Source organism: Trachypithecus francoisi, unplaced genomic scaffold, assembly GCF_009764315.1.
Source record: "Trachypithecus francoisi isolate TF-2019V2 unplaced genomic scaffold, Tfra_2.0 Lachesis_group6, whole genome shotgun sequence".
Lineage (NCBI taxonomy): Eukaryota > Metazoa > Chordata > Mammalia > Primates > Cercopithecidae > Trachypithecus > Trachypithecus francoisi.
In genome coordinates, this window is record NW_022681471.1 from 400,542 (window position 1) to 420,905 (window position 20,364).

The 20,364-nt window shown below is 43.7% G+C and overlaps 1 protein-coding gene across 1 annotated transcript in view; it reads right to left on the minus strand.

Moving 5' to 3' along the window:
* MTM1 (myotubularin 1) overlaps positions 1-20,364 on the minus strand; it is a 115,231-nt gene that overhangs the window by 94,281 nt on the left and 586 nt on the right. The gene's annotated exons all lie outside the window — the stretch shown is intronic.

A 20,364-nucleotide genomic window follows, 5' to 3' on the forward strand; every position in this document is an offset into this window, starting at 1 on the left:
ACACTCTAATTCAAGCAGATAGGCCGTGTATCGGTGTCCCGGGGCTACTGTAAAGAAGTCCCACAAACTGGATGGCCTAAAAGACAGAAATAAATTCTCTCACAGTTCTGGAGTCCTGAAGTCCAAGATCAAGGTGTTGGCTTGGCCATGCGCCATCTGGAGCCTCTAGCCATCTGGAGGATGCTTCCTTGCCTCTCCCTAGCTTCTGGTGGTGGCTGCAATCCTTGGCATTCCTTGACTTGCAGCTTCACCACTCCAACCTCTGCCTGTTGGCACATGGCTTTCTCCCTGTGTGTCTGTGTTTTCACATGGTGCTCTCTTCTAAGGACACCAGTCGTGTTGGATGAGGGGCCCACCCTACTCCAGTGCTGCATGACCTCATCTTAACTAACTACATCTGCAATAACACTATTTCCAAACAAGGCCACAGTCTGAGGAAATAGGGGCTGATGCTTCAGTATATCTTTTTAGGGGACACAATTCAACCCATAATAGGCAGGAGGTTGGCTACAGAAATTAACAGTCTACAAAATGGTCATGTCGACATATGGTTACACTCAGAACAATTTCATTTGTCAATCTAGAAGCATTCAGTGAACACCTATTAAATTAATCAGTACTCGCCGGGCGCGGTGGCTCAAGCCTGTAATCGCAGCACTTTGGGAGGCCGAGACGGGTGGATCACGAGGTCAGGAGATCGAGACCATCCTGGCTAACACGGTGAAACCCCGTCTCTACTAAAAAATACAAAAAAAAAAACTAGCCGGGCGAGGTGGCGGGCACCTGTAGTCCCAGCTACCCGGGAGGCTGAGGCAGGAGAATGGCGTGAACCCGGGAGGCGGAGCTTGCAGTGAGCTGAGATCGGGCCACTGCACTCCAGCCTGGGCGATAGAGCGAGACTCCGTCTCAAAAAAAAAAAAAAAATTAACCAGTACTCAAATAGTAATATGGTTTTTTAGAAGAAATAATGAAATGACAACAAGCCAATCATTCTGAGATACTCCTTACTCAGCATATAGAACTATTTAATCTTCTTTCCAAAGAGTTCACAATCAGTAACTATATAGTGGGCAACTAGGCTGGACTATAATGGAGATTTCCCCCTCCCCACAACCAAAAAAAAAAAAAACTGAGATAGGTCTTCAAGGAGCTAAAAACTGAGATGGGGAGAAGATGAACAAATGTTTAGATAACAATAAAGGTAATGAATATGTATTTAAAAGGTTAAATAGTAATAAAGACAATAACAGAGGTGATACAATGAAAGCAAAACAGATTATCTGCTTATGCTAATTGGTCATTGCTTTCATTTACTGATCATCTACTACCTGTCAGACATTGTTCTAATCACAGATTAAGTCATTTAATCCCCACCAAAACCTTAAAAGGCAACTAGGTATTACTATCATCATATGACAACTGACAAATACAAGGAACAGGAAGGTTAAACAATTTGTCTGCTAATAATTGTCAAAGGTGGAATTGAAATTCAGGCAATCTGACCAGCCCTCTTATCTACTAACAGATAGGTATCTGTCTTTCTCATTCTGTCATAGATGATCATATTAAAATGAGGACATTATGCCTCCTGCTTGCACAGTTGGATAACGAATCTTTTCAGAATTTCACCCATGTGATAAAATCTGATGGTCACAAAGAAGAACCCTAGACTTCACTTTAAAGATGATCAACAAATATACTTTTTCCCCTGAAATCCAAGTCTGTGAGTCACTGAAACAGTACAATCCTTGTTTGTCTACTGAAACATTTCTTTGTATCCACTTAGTCTTTATTAAAATTATCTTTTAAAAGGAGAAAGTTTTATTACTACTGCACAAAATACCCCATGAGGTGCAACTATGATGTGATGAGGCATTTGTTAAAAAGCCTGTCAGATCATATATAGCTGAGTTATTCTTCAAAGTAGTCCCTTTTGATGGTGTACACAAATTCCAGCAATGTGGCCACTGTTCAAAGTATTCTTTGAATTATTCTTTTGAAACTGCTTTTGGAATTTAAGGCTACATAAGGTACCATCTCATGAACTTTAACCATATCTCAATTTTTAAAGCAAACCCAACACTCCACACAGCACCGGTGCCCATTCTGTATATTAATAGAGGTGACACAAAATGATTTTGGCCTAGAGGCTTTGAGGATTTTTTTTTAAAGGTACCATAGTCTCTGAAGTCAATTCCAAAGAAGAGTTCCAAAATGCACTGAATAATTTGGATTTGGAACTTCCTGACCTTCCTCTACATGGGGCTTTTGGAACGCTGCCTAGGGTCTTTTGATTGTTGAAAATGTTGGGCTTGATACATCTTAATTAGTCCTAATTTGCAAGAGCAGGTTGACCTTGAAGGTTAGCAGAGATAAGCAGTAGGAGTAGTAGTTTGCCCAACAGGCAGTTTGCCATAGTAGAAAAGGAGTATGCACGGGGAATCCCCAAAGACGGCTTAATTAGGATCCCAGGAGAATCAGAAGGAGAAAGAAAGCCTTGCCATGATCTAGAGAGTATGGACAATAGTTATCTTCCTACTTGGAGCAGTTACTTCTTATTCCAGCCACAAACACAAACAACCAACTATCCTTGTTACAGAAGAAGGTGAAAGGACTGAATGTACATATTTTTATAACTTGGCACTATTGGCAGAGAAGGTTTCACAGATGGGGAAGAAATAACCCAAAGAAAGAAATGAAAAAGGCAAGGAGATGAAGAAGAACCAAAACCAGTGTTAAAAGAATGGCAAGGAAAGAGAAGATGAAGAAATTCCAGTTCTAAAATAATGATACATGTGAATCTCGCAGAGAATTTCCATGTCTTTTGAAGGAGCAGTATATGCTGCTCCACAGAAGAATAAAAAGAATTCCCAAGCTCCAGATGGAAATTCTGTTATCGACACTAGGAGGAAAAGCTGGGTAGTGGTGGTTAAGAATGGGTATAAATGTGGTGATATGTATAGTCAGTAAGACTATTCATGAGGTGTGCTATCTTCCCGAAGACTGTATCTGAGACGTGGCTTCTATTAACGTAATTCAACATCTATCCATGATTTAAAAAAAAAAACCCGGCCGGGCGCGGTGGCTCAAGCCTGTAATCCCAGCACTTTGGGAGGCCGAGACGGGCGGATCACGAGGTCAGGAGATCGAGACCATCCTGGCGAACACGGTGAAACCCCGTCTCTACTAAAAAATACAAAAAACGAGCCGGGCAAGATGGCGGGTGCCTGTAGTCCCAGCTACTCCGGAGGCTGAGGCAGGAGAATGGCGTAAACCCAGGAGGCGGAGCTTGCAGTGAGCTGAGATCCGGCCACTGCACTCCAGCCTGGGCGACAGAGCGAGACTCCGTCTCAAAAAAAAAAAAAAAAAAACCCTCAGGAAATCAGGAATTGTCAAGGGCACCTATGAAAAACCTTCAGCTGACATCACAAGTGAGAAAGTATTTCTTCTTTCACCAATAAGAGTGGGAACAAGGCAAGGATGGTCACTCTTATCACTCGTATTTAACATCTTTTAGAGCTTCTAGCAAGTTCAAAACATACAACATATTGGAAAGAAGAAGTAAAACTGTATTTACAGACAACATAATCATGTATGCAAAGAAAAAAATCCTAAGAATACTACAAAAAAACTATTAGAATAAGTAAATTTAGTAAGGCTGCATAAAACACAAAGCCAGTATAAAAATTAATTATATTTGTACTGTTAGCAATGAACATATGAACACTGAAATATAAAAATACTGGCCCAGTGCTGTGGTTTATGCCTGTAATCTCAGTACTTTGGGAGGCTGAGGCAGGAGAACCACTTGAGCCCAGGAATTTGAGACTAGCCTAGGCAATACAGCAAGACCCTATCTCTACAAAACATTAAAAAAAAAAAATTAGCTGGGCATGGGGGCATGCACCTGTAGTTTTCAGCTACTCCAGAGGCTGAGGAGGGAGGATCACTTTAGCCCAGGAGGTTGAGGCTACAGTGAGCCACCATCATGCCACTGCACTCCAGCTTAGGTGACAGAATAAGACCCTGTCTCAAAAAACTTTTTTATTTTAAAAATATCATTTGTAATACCAAAAAAATGAAATATTTAGGGAAACACTGAACAAAATACGTACAAGAATCATACACTGAAAACTACAAAACACTGCTGAGATAAATTAAAGACCTAAATACATGGAGAAATATTGCATGCTCGGGCTGGGCGCGGTGGCTCACGCCTGTAATCCCAGCACTTTGGGAGGCCGAGGCAGGCAGATCACCGGAGGTGGGGAGTTCAAGACCAGCCCGACCAACATGGAGAAATCCCGTCTCTACTAAAAATACAAAATTAGCTGGGCATGGTGGCAGGCGTCTGTAATCCCAGATACTCGGGAGGCTGAGGCAGGAGAATCGCTTGAACCAGGGAGGTGGAGGTTGCAGTGAGCTGAGATCGCACCACTGCACTCCAGCCTGGGCACCAAAAGCAAAACTCCATCTCAAAAAAAAAAAAAAAAAAAATATATATATATATATAAAATAAATATGATAGCATACATCATGTAAATATATATATCATATATATATCTCACATGCTCAAGGATCAAGGACTCATTATTGTCATGATGTCAATATTGATCTACAAAGTCAATGAAATCCTTATCAAAATCCCAACAGGCTTTGACAAGATGATTCCAAAATTTGTATAAAAAGGCAAGCAACCAAGAATACTCAAAACAATCTCGAAAAGAAAAAAAAAAAAAAGTTGCAGTACTTCCACTACCTGATCCCCAGACTTATTACAATGCCTCCGTAATCAAGATAGTGCAGTACTGGTATAAGGATAGACATACAGATCAATGGAACAGAACAGAGACTACAATTAGGCCCTTCTTTTTGAGGTCCTAGCAATGGTCAATTGATTTTCAACAAAATTACCAAAATATGTGGGCCTTTTCCCACAATGATGCTGGAACAGTTTGATGTCCATATGGAAAAATAATGAATCTTGACTCTTACTTAACAAAATATACAAAATTAACATGAAATGGAACATAGACATACTAGTTTTATGTTGCTGAATAACAAACTGAGCAGCCATAAACAGCACACATTTATCATCTCACAGTTTCTGTGGGTCAGGTGTCCAGGCACAGCTTAGCTGGGTCCTCTGCTCGGGGTCTCACAAAGTTGCAATCAAGGTATTGGCCAGTCTGCATTCTCATCTGGAGGCTCAACTGGGGAAAATCTGCTTCCAAGTTCATTCAGAGTGTTGGCAGAACTCATTTCCTTGAGGCTGCATGGTTGAGGGCCCTGGCTTTTTGCCAAGCAGCTTTTAGGTCCTAGAGACCACCTACAGTTCCTTTCTATGTGGCCTTCCTCAATGTGGCTGCTCACATCAACAAGTCAGCAAGGAGAATCTCACCTCAGGGAGGACCCAGACCTTCTTTTAAGGGTTTTGGGCTGATTAATTCAGGCCTACCCAGGATAATTTCTCTTCTGATTAACTCAAAATCTACTGGTTGTGACCTTAATTATATCGGTAGAATTCCTACACTTTTTCCATATTCTAGTCTATATTCTAGAAGCAAGTCACAGGCCCTGCTCACACTCAAGGGAAGGGGATTACACAGGTATAAACACCAGGGGTGGGAAAGATCTGTCTGCCAAAACAGATCTAAACATAAGAGCAGGACTAAAAAAGTTCTGGAAGGAACACAGTGGAAAATTTTTGTGAATGTAGGTTAAGATTTCTTAAAACACAAAAGCTCAAACCATAAGAGGGGAAAAAATAAATAGGACTTCATCAAAATTAAAAATCCTTGCTCTTGCACAGAGGCACAGTTAAGAAAATGAAAGGCAAACCACAGTTTGAGAGAAGATGCTTGCAAATCACATATCTGATGAAGTACTTGTATCCAGAACATACAAAGAACCCTCACAACTTCAGACAGACAATCCAATTTAATAAGAAATGGGCAAAAGATTTCAGCAAATACTTCACCAAAGAAGATAAACTTAATGGCCAAAGAAGCACATGAAGACATGCTCACTATTACTAGTCACTAGGAATTTGTAAGTTAAAAATACAATGAGATACCATTATACACCCAAATGGCTAACATTTTAAAGGCAGACAATTAAAGCCAGTAGGAATGTAAAGTGGCACAACGGCATGGCCACTTTGGAAAACAGTTTGACATTTCCTTGTAAAGTTACACATACACTAAACATATGGCCCAGCAATGCCACACCTAAGTATTTACACAAAGCAAATAAAAACATGAGTCCACATAAAGACCTGTATGTGAATGTTCATGGCAGCTTTTTTTCAAAATGGCCAAAAACTGAATTAACTCAAATGATCAACTACTGAATGAATAAATTACATTATAACCATACTATGGAATACTACTCAGCAACAGAAAGTCAGGAACTGCTGATACATGCAACAACACAAAAATGAATATAGAAAGCAGTATGCTAAGTGAAAGAAGCCAGCCACAAAAATACCACATAAGCCCATCCTTGACAAATTTCAAAGAACTACGAGTGTTCACATCACATTCTTTCACCATACTGCAGTTAAGTTGTAAATCAGTTTTGAAAATACCTAGAAAATATATTTGTAAGTAAAAATGTACTTCTAAACAGCTCACGCGTGAATGAAATAAAAATAGAAATTAGAATATATTACAACTAAATAATCATGAAAATACTATGTTTTGAAACATCCACACAGCAGAATAAATCTAAAGAAAGGAGGGGAAAATGAAGAATGATTCCTGGTATATACTTTAAGTGAAAAGGGCGAGAGGCTGAATAATGAAATATGTTTTTGTGCAAGAAAAGGGGGGCCGGGCGCGGTGGCTCAAGCCTGTAATCCCAGCACTTTGGGAGGCCGAGACGGGCGGATCACGAGGTCAGGAGATCGAGACCATCCTGGCTAACATGGTGAAACCCCGTCTCTACTAAAAATACAAAAAACTAGCCGGGCGAGGTGGCGGGCGCCTGTAGTCCCAGCTACTCGGGAGGCTGAGGCAGGAGAATGGTGTGAACCCGGGAGGCGGAGCTTGCAGTGAGCCGAGATTGCGCCACTGCACTCCAGTCTGGGCGACAGAGCGAGACTCTGCCTCAAAAAAAAAAAAAAAAAAAAAGAAAAGGGGAAAATACATGTATGTGCTTGTTCAAATTTGCAAAAGATACTTAGAACAAACTAATAAAACCGATCATCTACGGGGGGAAAGGAAACAGAATAGCCGGTCAGAGATGGGGTGAAAGCCTTCTGAATGTACCTTGATATAAACTGGACTTTAAAATCATACAAAGTTTTTACTCATTAAAAATAATCAAAAAAGCAGGGGGAAAGCCCTAAAATGGAAACAAATGAACATAATTATATTATCAAGTTGGTGCCATAACTACAACTGACAAACCTCTGGTTAGACTAATAAAAAAGGAGGGCACAAACAAACAATAGTAGGATGCAGGAATGAACAGACAGACACAGCTATAGATTTGGCAGACATTAGCTGGTAGTTTAAAATCTTCCAGGCCCAGGCAACTCCATGTGCAAGTTCTAGCAACATTCAAGGAACCAGTAACTCCAATCTTATACAAACTTCCAGAGAACAGAAAAAGGGAATACCTCAACTCACTTTACAAGGCTAGCATAATCATGATACTAAACCAGACCAAGACAGCACAGGAAAACTAATACCAAATCTTATGTGTATAAGATTTTAAAATCCTAAAGAAAATATTAGCAATCAAACCCAGCAGTAAGAAAGAACATGACCCTGTTGAGTTGATCCCAGCAATACAAACTTAGTTAATGCTACAAAGTTGTATCAGAAAATCCCTTAAAATAGCCCACCACATTAACAAGTTCAAGGACAGAAAACACATGTTCTCCCTCACCCCTGTAATCCTAAGCACTTTGGGAGGCTGAGGCGGGAGAATTGCTTGAGGCTAGAGTTTGAGACCAGCATGGGTAACAAAGTAAGAAGCTCTCTCTACAAAAAGACAAACCAAAAACCTATCTCCATAAAGGAAGAAAAGGGGTTTGATAAAATTCAACATCCACTTATGACCGAAAAAAGTGTACACTAGAAGTGCACCCATACAAAACCTAAAGTAAGTATAATACTTGATGGTGAAACATTGAAAGCACGAGCCTTCTCGCGTGAAGATCTTGGGCCCTACCCCAGAACTACTGAATCAGAAACTCCAGGCAGGACGCCAGGAATCTGTCGTTTTGCAAAAACCCCTCAGGTGATGATGATGCGGCTTGGTGCTCTGAGTGGGAGCCACAGAGCAGCACTGTTGGCATCACCTGGGAGCTTGATGGAAATGAGAAGAAAAAGCTCTCCGGGCCCATCCTGGAACCACTGAGTCAGACTCTGTGTTTCAACTCGAAGTCCAGGTGATTCATAAGGCAACGAAGTTGGAGAAGCGCTCCTAGTGCTGCTGCACGCTGGGACCACTTTTTAAAAATACAGATGTCAGAGTCTCAGCCCAGATCAATTAAGTTCGAGTATCTGTGGGCAATGCCCAGGGAAGCAAGTATTTAAAACTCCCCAAGTGATTCCAATGAGCAGCAGGAAAGGCAGTCCCCTGGTCCGTGGTATTCCCTCTAGGAGGAAACTTCTGTTTAGGGACTCTGCACCCTCTCTGAAAAGCCAGAGAAGAAAGAGGCATTCTTCAAGTTCTTTGAAGTTCCCCCCAAGAAAGAAGGCTGCATTTCATACATATACCAATGGTGCCTTTTTAATATGGCTTACAAAACTGAAAACTGAAACTGAGAAAAAATCCTGTAGTCATGAGAGCTGCAGGAAGTTGCAGCAGAGGCTGCAAACCCAGAAGTCAGACTTACCTGGGTTCAAATCCTGATATTGCTGCTTCCTAAACGCTTCAGCTTAGACCTAACCTCTCTGAAACTCAGTGGGGATCTTACCTCAAAGCGATGCTGTGAGGATTCATATCAGACATGATGTAAAAGCACTGGGCTAAGGACTTGGCAAAGATTACACCTAATGTTAAGGTTCAGTTATGACTGAGGCGGCTATTTAAGCATTGACAGTGAATCTGATGAAATCCTCAGCAAATTAAGACCAAGTGTATCTCTCCACAGCTGTAGCTCCTGAACACTTGAAATGTGGCTCATCTAAACTGAGATGGGCTACAATGTTAAAATATACACTTGATTGACAATTTAGTACCAAAAAAGGAAAAACATGTCATTATTATGTCGATGACATGTTGAAATATTTTGCACATGCTGTGTTAAATATATTAAAATTGATTTCACCTGTTTCTTTACTTGTTCAAAGTGGCTACTAGAAAATTTTAAATTGCACATTCTCTATTGGCTAGTGCTATCTTAAAGGACTGGGAAGCCAGGATATGAGCTGGTACTATTAGACTATTTCCGAACTTTAATTTACTGCCAAATCACCTGGGAGTCTCATTAAAATTCACATTCAACCTGAGGAATCAGTGGCCGGTCTCAGTGGGTGAGGATGGGGCTTGAAATTCTGCCTGTCTCACCAGCTCCCAGGGAGCAAGGGCAATCTCCATCAATCAGAAAAACCTGTTTCATGCCATAGGCGTAATGGGAATCTCTGGGGAGATTATTAGAGTTGATATCGTGAATGAAGGACATGTCCAGCAGGGAGTTAGACTCAGCTTCAACTCTGAAAAAATCAGTTCTCTCTCCAAGCAAGGGATTCAAAGAGGTGGGGGCCAGCGCCAACGGTCAGTCCTCCCTTTGTGAGGGCAACAGGGACCTGTGCTTTCTCTCCCAGATCCAGAACCACTGACATGGGCAAGGAACACCTCAGAACCAGGAAACTCAAAATGGAATACTGGCTGGGGTTTCTCATATCCTGCTAGTCACATAACCTGTGTTAACCGCAGCGCCCTCCTGGGGTCTCACTGACACCAAGTGCAAACTTTCCTTCTTACTGTTATCCACAAACAGTACTGACACGCAGGTATATTTCATGTCATGGCCAAGTGTCACTGCTGCGCAGGCAGGTACATTTCTTATTTCAGTAAAACAGCTTGGGCCAATTCCAGGCCTGCTGGAATCCAGCATAGTACCTATTCTCCTAAATCCCCACCTAAGTCATCTCAGGGCCACGAAGCAATTTAGAAGTCATAGAAGGGAATTTAAAGCACCACCACCTGATGCTAAGAATCTCCCTTACAACCCACCTCTGCCTCTACAGCTCCCAAGAAGGGGAAAGGATAACTGATGTAGCAATCCATTACATTCCAAGCAAGAGGCTCCGGGAAATAAACAATGCTTCCTTCTCACAAAAAAGTTCAAGGACATGCTATCAAAATATAACAATTATCACATGCTAAAGAAAGGGCATCGCTGTGTGCTGTCAGGGTTTGGAGGCAAGGGGATAAGAGCTGAATGAGTTACAACTTTTATTTTTACTTTCAATTATTCCCCCTTCAACTTCCCACCCCAAACATACTAGCAAGCAAAGCACAAACTAATCTGTACTCAAACTGCCCATGCCAAGAGTTCAAAAATCAAGAAGCTGAGAAGAAAAGAGTGGCAAGACAATGACTGATTCACAGAACTTTCTCATTTGCTATTTGATCACGGCAAGAAAGGTTAAGCATGAGCTCCATTTCATCTGGCAGACAGGGAGCATGATCTCTAGACATGGAACAGAATTGGTTAAAATGATCATGTGTGAACAGTTCTAAGCTGGCCTCCTTTGTCTAGTTCAAGTTAATAATGTTTACTAAATGTCTACTCTGTGTATAGGACCATCTTAGGTTTCAGACAATCAGAAAAATATCTCCAACCTCAGCCCTTTTTATTACAAGCATAGAAAACGAAAAACATACTGAAATATGTAGGAGTTACCTATTAAGACAGTCAAGGAACAGCAATACTAAACTAATACAAGTACATGAAATTGCAAAGTGCAACTTACAGAGACATTTCAAGATGCTGAGACACAACTTTAACGAGAAAGGGCCACTCAGGTGCCCACCCTGTTCCAGCAAGGATGATGGTACAGACCTGGAGAGCTATCAATGATCTCTTCCCCAGAGCCTGGATCGCTTTTTATTGTCACCCCAGAAGCACAAGCATCCAGTCTAGTAAGGACTGAGGAGCTGCGGTCAGGTCTTGACTGGAAAAGAGAAAGCCTTCCATTCTGAGACACTTGTGAGAGAGGTAGGCAACACTCCCTGAGGCTGAGCTTGCTTTGCTGTCGCCCTGTGATTGTTGTTATACACTACTACCATTTTAGGAATACACAAAATGAAAACTTGTTATGGTATACCAGTGACATCAGGCCCATATGAAAGAGGCAATATAAATACCTGCATATTTTAATGATGACAAAAGAGGGAGATTGAGGCAGAGAGGCCACACCTACAGCCACAGGGAAGATACTCCAAGAACAGGAAGGACAACTGCCCTCTTATACCAGTTCTCCAAATAGCAACTGCTTATACAACACATTCATGCAATAATAATAATAATGCTGCAAACTTTACAAAGGTCTCTGATGCATATTTGATTCTCTGAAGAACTCTGGAAACTTGGCAGGACAGGTTTTACTAGCTCTATCTTACAGATGGAAGAGCCACCAGCAGCAAGGTTAAATGACTTGTCCAGTGACACAGGGTTAAGGAAGAGAACTGGGACCTGAACTCAGCTTCTGTAATCCAAATAGAGAAAGCTTTCTATCACCTCACACAAACAAGAGGCTCATTTACCATAGTTCCTCTGGTAGAAATAGAAAGCACTAGTAGTACCCAATGCCAATTATCTAAAGAGATGCCTCCACATTCTTAAAAAGAAAAAGATGAGATTGTCGTGGTACTCACTGTGGAAAAATGCACTGCAAAGATTTCCAATGCAAAACCTTCCCCCAACTACGGGATGACAACTGAACCTAACTCAGTAACTCCTGCTGGGTCTCCAGGTACAGTCTCACTTTCAAGGCAGACAAACTAGAAGAAGACCTCTCTTGCTCTATTACTGCTTGGAGCAACAAAATGTGGCCTCAAGAAATTTCTAAATCCAAATGGTAAAGGGAATATAGCACTGCAAGAACTGAGGACACTGCTGCCAGGGTCGCCTGGAACCAAAAGCTCGTGCCAACATGGAAATGCAGAGAAATGTCGAGAAAAGCAAGCTACTGGATTCCAAAAGTTTATTAAGACATAGCTAGGATATGTTTTCTCTTAAAAACAGAAGAGTTCCATATCGTTCAAGTCAATAACAGCTTTTCTTGAGTGTCTACTAGATGCAAGACACTTTTCTAAGCACTTAACATAAATTAGTCACTCAGTCCTTCCAGCAACCCTTTGAGAAAGGTACTATTATTATTTTCATTTGACAGATAAGGAAACTAAGGCACAGAAGTAAGTAACTTGCCTAAAGTCACACAGATAAAATTAGGGCCAGGATTCAAATTGGGTCAGGCTGCCCAATCCAGAGTCAAAATCTTGTAAGCAAGTGACAGTCCCTGTCCCCCTCCATCTGCCAAAAAGGAAATAAAGAACTAGAAAACTAGAAAATAATGAAAGCAGAACTTCAAAGAGGTCGAAAACAGGAAAGGAAAATTACTAAAGAATAATGAAAACAATCTATTATTGTTATAAAATCGAATAAACTTTAGAAATAATGAGAAACTCCAGACTTTGAAATGCTCTGGTTACCCCTTTAAAATGTCACCTATTCATTGTTGAAGAGTCTCCACTTTTCTCTTTATTTTGGAGCCCTCAATAAGAGCAAGAACCATGTGTTTTCAGTGGTTCCTAAGTAACTACACTTTGTTAATCTGCCTCTCATTTTGGAACAAAAAATATTAAAGTATTTTTTGTAACTTTAATTATTTTTCAGACCTGTAAAAGATTAAAAATTTGCTTTGAAGCCATTGAACATACAGAATATGAGAGAACTTAGAAGGTATTAAATCAATGAACTTTACAGTCAACTCTCATTAATGCCATTTTATTAGTGAGCACTCTTGTTCCTAAGAAGTTGAGTGCTTCTTTTCTCTTGAGCTATTTCAAAATGAACTAGTTTCTTTACAAACCACACAACTCAAGGACTGATGATCATTTCAGATACGAGGTTCACAGTACAAACCATTGCACAGGAAGAGAAACCCTTGTGCAAGGTAGCCTGAGAGTCCAGCAGACACTGGCATGAAATCAACATCCAATACTGACCTCAGCAGAGCTTTCTGTAGCTACAGTGAGCTATCTAACTATGAAAACAGCAAAAGATTTGAAAAATACCTCTCTAGGTGTTTGAAATCACTCACTGTTTGTATGTAAGAGGGAGGGAAGTATGAGTAAAAATGAGGCTGGGATGAGCTTACCATCTAAAAGACACTCATTGGAGAAATGATGACTCCAAAAAATCTCTTTGATTCAGAGATTTACTTTTGGATTTATTTCCTCTAATGGAGCAGCAGCTGGCAATCTAAAACTAGAAATTCAAAGTAATGCCCAAGTCATTCTCAATCACGCCAGCCTGTTTACTGTCATTGTAAGGTTTCAGAGCTCTATTTTTTCTCATAGCGCTCATCTCTGCCAGAAAATATATCATTGTTTATTTTTTTATTGTGTGCCTCCCCACATATAAACTCTATAAGGCAGGGACCTCAGCAGTGGGGCTCTTTGCTGTCTTCCCAGTGCTCACCGTTGGCACTCTTGTGTTTGATGAATGAATGAAACCATCGACAACTTAATAAATGTAGTTAGAACTTTAAGTTAAAGAGACCAATCACTTACTAACCACACTAGAATCTACAAGCATCCGTGAATGTTATCCACCCTCAAGCACCCTGGGAGGCTACTATACACTGGTGCTGCAGGCAGCACCACTGGTTCAAATCTCCCCCATGCTGTGGAATCTCTTTAGATTTGATTTTGTGAAACAGCCAAAAGCCATTCAGAATCAAATCTGGTGAATACATGACAGTGCCCAATAGATATGTTGGATGAAAGCAAACGTCTGCAAAGTAACAGGCCTGATTGTCTTATTTGGTTGGTAAACCGATTTTGAAGGAAATTCAAAATGGTCTGCAGTCTAGCAAAATTGCTGGCTCAGTCTCAAGACTAAGTTGGTTATTTCACAAGGAATAAAACTGAGCTGTGGTAAAAAGAATCGAGAGTAGACAGACACCAAGACACCCCCAGAGAGCTGGCTTGTGATATTAGCTTTGCCATTAAGTTGCCCTGAAGCCCGGGACATTAGTTACCCTCTCTGGGCCTCAGTTCCCCCATCCAGGGAACAAATGAACAAGTAAACTTTAGGGTGCCAGTCAATTCTAAAATGCTGTAATTTTATTCTTGGGAAGATCTGGTGTATCTGTTTCAAAATCAGTCGCAAACCACTTCGCCTCAAACGATGCGTGCGTATAAAGCTCTAATATAATTTTTGCAGCAGATTCACTTCTTACTTGCTTGGGCAAATACTAAAATTAGTTTTCACTTCCTGAGCGCAGCAAAAGACAGTTAAGGGAGGCAACCCGGCCAAAGGCGCTTGCTCGTGCCCGTGCATACTTCCGACTGCGTATCAGGGAACTAACCGTTCCCTCTAAGATCTTCCCTCAACTGTTGCAAAAGCAGATAAACCTCTCGTGTGTGACACAGAAACACTGGCCAAGAGCAACCATCGAGGCTTCGCGGCCAGTGTCGGGCTGCGGCCGCTCCGCAGGGCCCACTGGGGATGCGGCGGACGCCCGCTCCGCGCAGAGGGCCAAAGCGAGGACCAGCCGCGGAGCGTCGCCGGGGAGGCAGGGCGGACGCCCGGCCCACTCACCGCCCCGGGACGGGGAAGCAAAGTCCGGGCAGTGGCTGAGACGTCCGCCCCCAGCTCCACGGCCAGCCAACCCCTACCCCCGTCCCGACCTTCGCCCGCTGCCGGCCGGCCACCTTGGGCGGGGAGAACGGGGGAAAGCCGGAGGTACCTGCCTGCTGCTCCCTGGCCTCAGCCCTGCCCCGCAGGGACAGCGACGGCGCTTGGGCGAAACCCCCACCCAACCCTGCCGGTGCGGCGAGGCCCCGCGCGACCCGCTGGCCCAAGGAGTCCCAACTTCCTCCTCCCGATCCCCTCACCACGGGTCCCCGCAGTGCCCGGCTCCGAGCCAGGCCAGCCGTGAGCGCGCACCCACCTCGGGCTCCGGGCGCCACCGCCGTTGCCAGGCTGCTCGGCTCCCGGGCCCTGCTCCGCCCCCTCTGGGGTCCGCCCCCTACGGCCTGCCCGCCCCCGGCCACCGCCCGCTGCCCTCCTCCCAGTGCCGGTTGGCGAGACTGCATCACGTGACGGGGCAGGGGGCAGGAAGAGTGCGCCGGGTCGACCCGGGGAGCAGCTCCGAGGGGCGGGGCTCTTCGCCCGCGAGGCTGCTGGGAAGCCCATTTTGAAGGGTGCGACGCATGGAGGCAGCTGGGAATTGTAGTTCGCAACATGGTGCTGGGGATGGGCGGGGCCAAGATGCTAGGGGCCATCCCTGTAAGGGAAGTTGGACTGGGCGCCGGGCGGAGGCGGCTGGGAAGCGTAGTCCCGGGACCCTTGTCTGGGTCTCCCTCTTTTTCTTCAGTAAAGGGGAAATCCAGAGGGAAAACTTCTCTACATAAGACTTTAGCGGATGCCACTAAATTGAGCTATTATTGGGTACACAGGGTTGGCTGCGTAAAGTTGAGATAGTATAAGGGAAAAAGAAATTTCACTGACTCTGATCAGTGACTCTGGAGTAGGATCTGCAATTCACAAACTCAACTAACAGCTGGGATGTCCCTCAGCTGTGCCAGCACCTTTCCAAGAACGCAATTGAGACTTAGTGAACGGAAACATTTCAGTCCAAAATTCCTTCTACTTTTTGAGGTTTGGGTCAGACAACTATTGATACAGTAAAAAGAAAGGGACAGGAAAAAGAGAAGGAAGGCAAACGTCAAGAAGATAATTCATTGTGTAATCAAATAAAACAATCTGGGATTACCTCTGTAATCCCAGCACTTTGGGAGGCTGAGGCAGACGGATCATCTGAGGTCAGGAGTTCGAGACCAGCCTGGACAACATGGCGAAACCTCATCTCTACTAAAAATACAAAAATTAGCCAGGCGTGGTGGCAGGTGTCTGTAATTCCAGCTGCTCGGGAAACTGAGGCAAGAGCATCGCTTGAACCCGAGAGGGAGAGTTGCTGTGAGCTGAGATGGCACCACTGCACTCCAGCCTGTGTGACAAAGCGAGACTCCGTCTCAAAAAAAAAAGAAAAAAGACAATCTGGCACATAGAAAAATGAGCATAATATTCTTTGTACTGCATAATACTTATACGTGAGCAGTTCGAGTAAATAGGATGACTTTATCATGGCCTGTTTTTTTCTCTTGTATGTGTTAGTTCTCCAGCATCTAAAAACAGCATTTTACCTGATACCAGTGTATATGTGTACATGTGTTTTCCATAGTCACACACATATACATATATTCATATATCATTATTTATATATACATATATATGCTGTATTGAAGAGTCTAGACTTCTTAGATGAGTAACAAAGCCATCCAGAATCCAACCCAACCCACTCTTTAGCCACTTCTCCCAGTGTGCCTCTTTTTGCTCTTCACCCCAAGCTCCCAGGGAACTTGATGCACCAGGTTTTTTCTTTCCTCCAGCCCTTTGCACTTGGTCCTCTCTCCTGGATTTGCCAAACACCTGGAAAGACAGCAGAATAGCAGCTGCTCCTGGGCCCCCGCACAATTAGAAGTCTCCCCCACCCTTCTTGTTGTACTGACGTCATCATTTGCTTACACATCTACTCTGCCAACTCCCCTCCCCAGACTATGAACTCCTTTGAATCTCATTCACTTTTGTGCTGGATTTCAAAGCATACTCAGTAAATTTGCATGCTAGAGAGGCTCCCTGGTGGGCTGCTGAATTACTCTAGATTCCTAGTATCTGTGAATCTTAGGGCAGAGGGATAGAGGAAAATGGGGATGGGTGGAGGGAGGGCAGCAGCTGCCTGGGATACCTTGCATATAATAGGCCTGGTTAAGTGTCCCAAGATGAGGCCAAAGCTTTTTGCTGGAGCTGGGAGGAGCTGGGGGTTGGGAGGTGGGAAAGGTGCAGAGCAGGGATGGTTTCATCCTAAGAAGCTAATTCCTGAAGAAGATTTCTTCAGGGTCCAGCCCCAGCCCAGCCCCACCTCTAGAAAGATGCAATTCAACCAGAAAGGGCCAGTAGAGAAGACTAGCCTTTGGCCTGTGAAATGGAGAGAGTAACCCCTGCCATGCCTGTCTCACGGTGTAGGTGAAGAGATCAAATGAGGCAACAGATGAGGAAGCACTTTGAAAACTGTAAAGGTTGTACACTATGGGCTGGGCACAGTGGCTCAGGCCTGTAATCCCAGCACTTTGGGAGGCTGAGGCGGGCGGATCACTTGAGGTCAGGAGTTCGAAACCAGCCTGGCCAACATGGTGAAACCCCGTCTCTACTAAAAATACAAAAAAATTAGCCAGGCATGGTGGTGGGCACTTGTAATCCAAGCTACTCGGAGGCTGAGGCAGGAGAATTACTTGAACCCGGGTGGTGAAGGTTGCAATGAGCTGAGATTGCACCACTACACTTCAGCCTGGGTGACAGAGTGAGATTCCATCTCAAAAAAAAAAAAAAAAAAAAAAGGTTATACACTATTGAGGGGTTACCACCTTGCCGTTGGTGACATCGCTGTATTCTTGACTGAGTCTGCCCTCTTCCAGGCTGGGGCTGCACTCACATTTCTGTGTGTGTGTGTGTGTGTGTGTGTGTAGGAATCTTCAGGCTTCCCTGCATTTTGCACACATACACACACACCCCACATGCAGGAGGCCTGTGAGAAGATGGCTGGCCTCCTTTTCCAGGGCTCCAGGACAGTAAAGAGGAGAGGGCAATAGATGTGACCTGAGGCTGCTTCTTCCACAACCCTTCTGAGTAGCACATTATACACCTATTCCCGCCCCTTTCCCCCAAAGTCCTTCCGCTTTTGCTAAGGCACAGGCTGGAGGGCTAGGGGCACCTCCTACCCTCAGAGGCTTCATCCTGTTCTCTGCAGTTGGGGGAGGTGGGCTAGGCAGCACCAGGAGGAGCCTGCACTCCGGATCTGACTGGCTTCATCGCTTACCTCCACCTCTGGCCTCTCACCTCTTAGATAAGAAGCAGGCCTGAGTGAGGAAATGGCCTGTTTCCTGCTACTTCTCCCTTGGCCTCTATGCTCTTATCTCCCCAGTCCCCACTCCTGCCTCAACTTAATCCTACCAGGTTCAGTGTATTAGGCCTGAGGCAGGGGAAGGTGGAGGAAAGGGAGGGGCATTCTTACTGAGGAAGGAGAAGGCTGAAGAAAAAGAAAATTAGGAATGAAAAAGTTTAAATGTAGCTGTGGGGTACCATGGTCTAGCAGAAAGCACTTGGAACTAGGAAACCTGATTCAGGTACCAGAAATTCTATAGGCAAGCTGTTGGCCTTGGGAAAGTCACTTCACCTCTCTGATCAATAACTGCTTCCTCTGAAGAAGAGGGATTGAATGCCACCTCCCAGGGTCATTGTGTCCCCTTGAGGATAGATGTAAATGTGATGTATACAGTGTCAAGGCAGCAGAATTCCCAAGTTGCCAGGATGGTCACTGGGGAGAGAGATGGGAGAGGGTAGGGGGTAAACCCCTGGGCACTGACACAAAGATCCCAGGGTTTAAATCCTAGCTCTTCCATTTGTTGGGTGTGTGATTTTGCGCAATTACATCTCTCCAAACCTCGACTTCCTCATCCATGAAATGGGTTTTTTTCATTATCTCCTTCATAAGCTTGTTGTGAAGCACATGAATGCCTAGGTCTAACTTCTGATTCTAGGAGAACTGCAAAGCAGCTCTGCCTACCTCCTCCTCCCCAGCCCCAGCCTGTATTTATTTATTCATTTTTATTTTTATTTATTTATATTTTTTTTGAGACGGAGTCTCGCTCTGTCGCCTAGGCTGGAGTGCAGTGACCCGATCTCGGCTCACTGCAAGCTCCGCCTCCCGGGTCCACGCCATTCTCCTGCCTCAGCCTCCCGAGTAGCTGGGACTACAGGCGCCTGCCACCGCCTCCGGCTAATTTTTTTTGTGTGTTTTTAGTAGAGACGGGGTTTCACGGTGTTCGCCAGGATGGTCTCAATCTCTTGACCTCGTGATCCGCCCACCTCGGCCTCCCAAAGTGCTGGGATTACAGGCGTGAGCCACTACACCCGGCCCCAGCCTGTATTTAAAAAGCAGCCTCAGCAGGATAGTGCAGCCACTTTGGAAAATGGTTTGGCAGTGAATTATAAAGGTAAATGTACATATGGCCAAGCAATACTATTCCTAGATATTTATCCAAGACATATGTAAACATATGTTCACAAAAAGACTTGTATTCAAATATTCACAGCAGCCTTTCAAAAATAATAGTCAAAAGCTGGGCACACCTGTTATCCCAACACTTTGGGAGGCTGAGGTGGGCGGATCACGAGGTCAAGAGATCGAGACCATCCTGACCAACATGGTGAAACCCCGTCTCTACTAAAATACAAAAATTAACCAGTCTTGGTGGCGTGCACCTATAATCCCAGCTAATCCCAGCTACTCGGGAAGCTGAGGCAGGAGAATCGCTTGAACCCGGGAGGCGGAGGTTGCAGTGAGCCAAGATCATACCACTGCACTCCAGCCTGGCGACAGAGCGAGACTCCTGTCAAAATAATAATAATATAATAATAATAATAAAAAGGTAAGCATCACAAATCCCCATTGACTAAACCCATAGCTAAGCCAATGGTGATATATGCACCCAATGGAATATTACTCAGCAATAAAAAGGAAGAACTATTGATATATGCTACAACTTGAATGAATCTCAAAAAATATCATGCTAAGTGAAATAAACTGTACACAAAATATTATATACTGCATGATTCCATTTATATTATATTTTGGAAAAGGCAAAACAATAATGATAGAAAGCAGATTCATGGTTGACTGGGGCCAGCAGTCAACCTAGAGGTGGGCGGGGGATTGACTCCAAAGAGGCAAGAGGAAAGTTTGGCAAGAGGAAAGTTTTGGGGGTGATTGATGGAAATGGTCTATATCTTGATTGTGACATGATCATGAAAACGTATACAATTGCCCCAAATAATTATACTATAAACATGAGATGAGTGAATTTCATTGCAGATAATTACACTTCAATAAAGCTGAGTTTGTTTTTTTGTTTGTTTGGTTTTTGTTTTTATTTTGTTTTTTCCTGAAGTGCTGGGATTACAGACTTGAGCCATCGTGCCCAGCCCAATAAAGCTGAGATTTAATCCCAGCACTTTGTGAAGCCAAGGCGGGCAGATCATGAGGTCAGGAG